Here is a 6,342-nt window from a genome sequence, read left to right on the forward strand (position 1 = left end):
ATTCCCCATTGGATCAATATTACCTAAGTAACTATACTTCTAATCCTATTGGTTGATCATAATTTTGTGCCACCTTGTACCTACTCCTTGATTTTGATCTATAAAACTTCTCCTGTAAGGGCATCTGTGGAAATCCACTTTCTGGGTCCCCTCCTGTCTCTCTCAGGAGCTGTTTGTCCCTCAATAAAATTTCCTACTCTTAACCTCTGTCGTTCCTCAGAATTCATTCTTAGATTTTGAGGAACATGAACTCAGCACATCGGACATCTAGTAGGTTTGGAAGTTATAACTATTCCCCTTATATCAGTATCAATGTTGTGCATCCTGGTACAAGCCTTCCCTCTTCTGTAACTAAGACTTGTAAGCCAGTAGAACATAAGGTCGTGGGAAAAGGAAGAAAAATTTTGCTAGTGCATCACTGGGGATAATGGTGAGTGCTATCATTCCCACTTCCACTGCTTGATTCCTGGACCCATGAATCTTGGCTATGGGAGACACAGTACCACATAGTGGATGCTGATTCAAAGCATATATGGCCTTTTGAAGAACTTTGGCCCAGCCCTGCAGGTTATTGCAGCCTACCTACCTGGCAGTGTAACTGTGTCATCCAGCCAATTCTGGATGGTAAGGAACAAGGTAAGACCAATGAATTCCATGAGCATGAGCCCTTTACCTCACTTCTTTGGCCATAAAATGTATTGCTTGGTCAGAGTTAATGCTACATGGAATTCCATGATGCCATATAAGACATTCTGTGAGTCTATGGATCATAGTTTTGGTAGAAGCATTACATGCAGGGAAGCCAAATCCATGTCCAGAATACATGTCTATGCCAGTGAGGAAAAAGACTAGTCCTTTCCATGATGGAAGTGGTCCATTACAATCAATCTGCCACTCAGTCATAAGTTGATCACCCAAGGCAATGGTGCCATCTCAGGGACTCAGTGTTGGTCTCTGCTGCTGGCATAGCTTGGCATTCAGCAGTGGCTGTAGCCAGATCAGCCTTGGTAAGTGGGAGTTTGTGTTGCTGAGCCCATGCATAACCTTCATCTCTGTCACCATAGCCACTCTGTTCATGGGCCCATTGGGCAATGACAGGGATGGCTGAAGAAGGAGGTTGGCCACTGTCCACAGAATGGGTCATCTTATGCACTTGATTGTTAAAATCCTCTTCCCCTGAGCTTATCTTTTGGTGGTTTTTACATCCTTTGCCCATGTGAAGAGGTCTAACCACATTCCTCTTCCCCAAATATCTTTGTCATCAATTTTCTAGTTATATTCCTTCCAAGTTTCTGACCATCTGGCCAGACCTTTGGCTACAGCACATGAATCAGTATACAGTTTCACATCTGGCCATTTCTCCTTCCAGACAAAATGTACTACCAAGTGTACTGCCCAAAGTTCTGCCCACTGTGATGGTTTCCCTTCACTGTCTTTCAGGGATGCTGGAAAGGGGCTATAATGCTGCTGCTATCCACTTGCAGGTAGTACCTGGATAATGTGCAGTCATCCATAAACAGGCCCTAACTTTTTATTCCTCTGACAGCTGATCATATGGTACATACACCCCATGAGGCCATAGGTGCATGCTGGGAAACAAATATAGCAACCATAGCAATCATAGGCATCTGGGCAATTTCCTCATGTAATTTACTTGTACCCTGTGGACCTGCTCTGTCTCAATCATGTATATAACATTTCCGTTTAATGACAGACTATTGCTGTGCATGTCCAACCTTATGACTCAGTGGATCAGATAACACCCAGGTCATGATAGACAACTCAGGTTGCTTGGTGACCTGGTGTCCCATGGTCAAGTATTCAGTTTCCATTAAGGCCCCATAGCAGGTCAAGTGCTGTTTTTCAAAGGGAGAGTAGTTGTCTGCAGATGATTGTAGAACCTTGCTCCAAAATTCTAAAGGCCTCTGTTGTGATTCACCTATTGGGGCCTGCCAGAGATTCCAAACAGCATTTCTACCTGCCACTGACACTTCAAGTACCATTGGATCTGCTGGATCATATGGCCCCAATGGCAGAGCAGCCTGCACAGCAGCCTAGACATGTTGCAGAGCCTTTTCTTGTTCTGGAACCCACTCAAGTTGAACAGCTTTCTGAGTCACTCAGAAAATGAACTTGAGTAAGACACCTATGTGAGGAAACCAAATAGGCCCACTAGGCATTGTGCCTCTTTTTTGGTTGTAGGGGGAACCATATGCAAAACTTATCTTTTACATTGGAAGGAATATGAATTTTTGTTGCATTTATTTCCTATCTTCTGGCTCTCAAATGCTTTAATAACAAATCCAGAGTGTTGCTACCTCTTTTTCACTTGGCCCAATCAGCATAACAACATCAATGTAATAATGTACCAATGTGATACCTTGTGAAAGAGAAAGGTGATCAAAATCCTAACAAAGTTGTAACACAAGGCTGGAGAGTTAATATAATCCTGAGGTAGAACAGTGAAGGTGTATTGCTGGCCTTGCCATTGAAAGCAAATTGTTTCTGATGGTCCTTATGAGTAGGTATGGAGAAGAATGCATTTGCCAAATCAATAGCTCCATACAAGTACCAGGAGATGTGTTACTGCAGCTTCAATTGGAATCACCACTTGATTCAGTTTACAATAATCTACTGTGATTCTCCAAAATTCATTTTTCTTCTGCATAAGCCAAATGGTAGCATTAAATAGAGATGTGGTGGGGACCATCACACCTAGATTCTTGAAGTCCTTGATGGTGGCACTAATCTCTGAAATCCCTCCAGGAATACGACACTGCCTTTGGTTTACTATTTTACCAGGCAAAGGCAATGCTAATGGCTTCCATTTGGACTTATAATCTATAATAGCACTCATACTATAGGTTAGAGAACCAATGTGAGGATTCTGCCAAATACTAAGTATATGTATCCAAATTATGCATTCTGAAACAGGGGAAATGACTCAGGATGGATTCGAGGACCTACTGGACCCACTGTGAGTCAGATTTTTGCTAAAACCACATTTATCACCTGACCTCCATAAGCTCCTACGTTTACTCGAGGGCCACAATGACATTTGGGATCCCCCGGAATCAGTGTTAGTTCAGAACCAGTGTCTAGTAGTTCCCCAAGTGTTTGATCATTTCACTTCCCCTCAAAAGGCCCCAAAATGCTTTAGTTCCCTCTGGGGAAGAATGCGAGAAAGATTGACTGTATAAATTTTTGGTGCATCAGGATCCTTCTCTAAGGGAACCTGGCCTCCCCTACATTCAAAGAGTTTTGGATGTGTAAACTCCTTCAAATCCTGAAACTGGTTGAGGGGCTGTGATTACCTGTTATGATTTGAAGTAGGTTTCCACTCATTTGCCCTTAAATTTTTTTGATTATATAAATCTAGTAAAAATTTTGTAGGTTTCCCATCTATTTCACTTTTGGGAACATTGTGGGTGATCAGCCAATGCCATAGGTTTACACATATCAGCTTGATCCAGGTATGTATTTTTGCTACCATTATCCCACACACATGAAATCCATTCCCACACTTGCTCATCAGGCCTCTACTTATATAAGGTAGAAAATTCAAGAAGTTTTTTGGGAGAATAGAGAACCTCCTCATAGGTCACACTATGTACCTCACCCTTAAGAGCCTTCTGTGATTTGAGCCCAGTTATGGCCTGGAGGCAAAAGTGGGTTGTGAGGCTGGGTCCTGAGGAGTGTCAGCATTATCTTGCTTGGTCAACACAGGATTAGTTTCCTCAAGTATCTTAGAAGAGGCCAACACCACAGAGGGTGGGATGGGGATGCCTCTGCCATTGTAGTGTGGAAGTCTCTTCCTCTGGCAAAATAATCTCATTAGAATCTAAAACTCAACATCCTTAGCTTCATCTGAATCCTCCCAAATGTCTCCATCCCAGTTTATGAATTCCATTCTTTTCCAATCAGTGCCCTCACTTTTGCTTCAGATATCCTTTTGAAGATGAAGCTGAGCATTAAGCTAAAGGTGTAGTTCACCCAATCAAATTATGAGGGCCTGTGTTTGGCTTTCTGCAATTTCAGCCCTGTGGCTAAAAGAGATTTTCCTTCAGGACACATAGAAGCTTTCACAATTCTTATGTGTGCCTGAAACTGGGAATTTGAATCTTTGAGCTTCATATTTTCCTGTACTAGTTTGTCCAGAGATGTTCTAAAACCAGCGAGCCAGCATCATTATATTTCCTACTCTTCTAAATGTATTCAAAACTTTCAAGTATGGAGTCCTCTAAATTCCTTACATCTCACAACTGGTGAATTAGGATAATCAAGTGGATCTACATTGCATATTACTTTAAACAGTTCACACCAAGTATAATCAGTATTCCCCACAGGATTAGAAAAAGAGATCATGGCATTTTTAGGTCTCATCAAATTATGGAGCCAACTCCAGGAACCCTAAAGCTATTAAAGAATTCCATCTTTACAATTCTATTTCTCTCGAGCCATTCCAAGTACTAAAATATGTATCAGTTAGTATTTACTAGAGATACAAATACAATACAAGGTATATAAATGTATATGAATTTACAAGATTGGCTTACAATGGCTACCCACAGCATCAGATGAGAAAAAGTCCAGAGGGTCTGTCTTCACACTGGAGACTGAAGGATTTAGTTGAAGGTCTGGAGCTCACTGCAGTGTTCCCCATGATTCTGTATCAGAAGGCCAATGGGTGTGCACTGGAAGGCAGGAGATGATGTCCAAGGTGAAAACTGGAGCTCCTCCAAAGGAACAGAAGCATATCTGTCCTTCCTCACTTCCCCTTTATACCACCCAGATGAGGAGCCACCCTGGGGTGGGTCCTCCATACCCTAGGGTGTGGAATTGCTGAGCCAATTTAGTTAAGTTTCTATTAACCAATGTCTGAAGTTGACACAATCAACCATCACATAAGGGTTTCTATTATAAAATCCAGATCTTTGGACCACTTTACTTTATTTTTGTGTATGGTGAGGAATATGGGTCTAGATTCAACCTTCTGCATGTTATACAATAATTATCCCAAGACCATTTGTTGAAGAGGTTATTTTTCCTTCAGTGTATGTTTTTCCCCTTTGTTAAAGATCAATTGGTTGAATGTTTCTGGGTTTGTTTATACATCTTCTATTCTATGTCAGTGGTACATGTCTAATTTTATGCCAGGATCATGTAGTTTTTATCATTGTATCTTTGTAATATAACTTGAAATCTGGTATTACAATGACTCTTTCTTTGAAGATGTTACCCAGAATTACTTTTGCTATTCTGGGACTCTTCTGGATTCATTCAAATTTTAGGGCTATTTTTTCTGTTCTGTAATAAATGCTGCTGGTATATTGGTCAGGGTTGCATTAAATATATGAACCAGTTTAGGAAGTATGGCCATTTTGACAATATTAATTATTTTCATTTTGTAATGTACTCTTCAAGCTCTTTTTATTTTCAGAATGCTAGTTTCCATTGTAAATGTCTTTCATTTCCTTGATTAAGTTAGTTACTAAGTATGTTATTTTTCTTGAAGCTATTTTTAATGGTACTGTTTTCATAATTTCTTTCTCAATGATTTCTTTGCTGGTATACAGGAATGTTATTGATATTTGTGAGCTGATATAGTATTCTGCTACCTTACTGAATTTATTAGTTCTAGGATTCTATACCTGGATTATTGGGATTTTTTTATGTACAGGATCATGTAGTTTGACTTCTTCCTTTCTGATATGCATCCCTGTTATTTCTTTCTCTAGCTTGATTTGTATGGCTAAAGTTTCAAGTAGTATATTGCGCAGAAAAGCTTCTGTTTTCCCCCATTATAATATAATAGTGGCAGTAAATTTGTCATGAATAGCTTTTATCAGATTGAGATAAGTGTCCTCCATACCCTTCTTCAGGGTTTTTATCATATCTGAATTTTGGATATTGTCAAATGCTTATTACTCTATTAAGATGATCATTTTTGTTGTTCTTGCTTCTCTTTATGTGTTACATTTATTGATTTTTGTATGTTGAACCATCCTTGCATCACAAAATAAAGCTTACTTGGTCTTGATATATGATATTTTTACTGATTTGTTGCTGTTTGTTTGATTATGCTTTCTTTTATTATCTGTGCATTTATTTTATTGTCCAAAACAGCTTTACCCAGATCAGTGCCATAGAAGATTTCCCCAATGTGTTCTGTTGGTAGTATTCTAGTTTATGATTGTTGCTTTTCTAGTAACTTGAGGTACATCATTAGGTTATTTATTTGAACTTGTTCTCTTTTTTGTTGTTAAACATGAGCATTGATTGCATTAAGCTTCCATCTCAGGACTGCTTTCATTATGTTTCATAGGCTCTGGTGTGTTGCAA

General features: G+C 39.7%; 1 pseudogene; it reads right to left on the reverse strand.

Moving 5' to 3' along the window:
• Positions 1-298: 298 nt before the first annotated feature.
• Positions 299-1,676, reverse strand: LOC147828796 (uncharacterized; annotated as a pseudogene).
• Positions 1,677-6,342: the final 4,666 nt, after the last annotated feature.

The sequence above is a fragment of the Heterocephalus glaber genome, unplaced genomic scaffold, assembly GCF_053883595.1.
Source record: "Heterocephalus glaber isolate CG9 unplaced genomic scaffold, H.glaber_assembly_v1.0 deba00000936, whole genome shotgun sequence".
NCBI lineage: Eukaryota > Metazoa > Chordata > Mammalia > Rodentia > Bathyergidae > Heterocephalus > Heterocephalus glaber.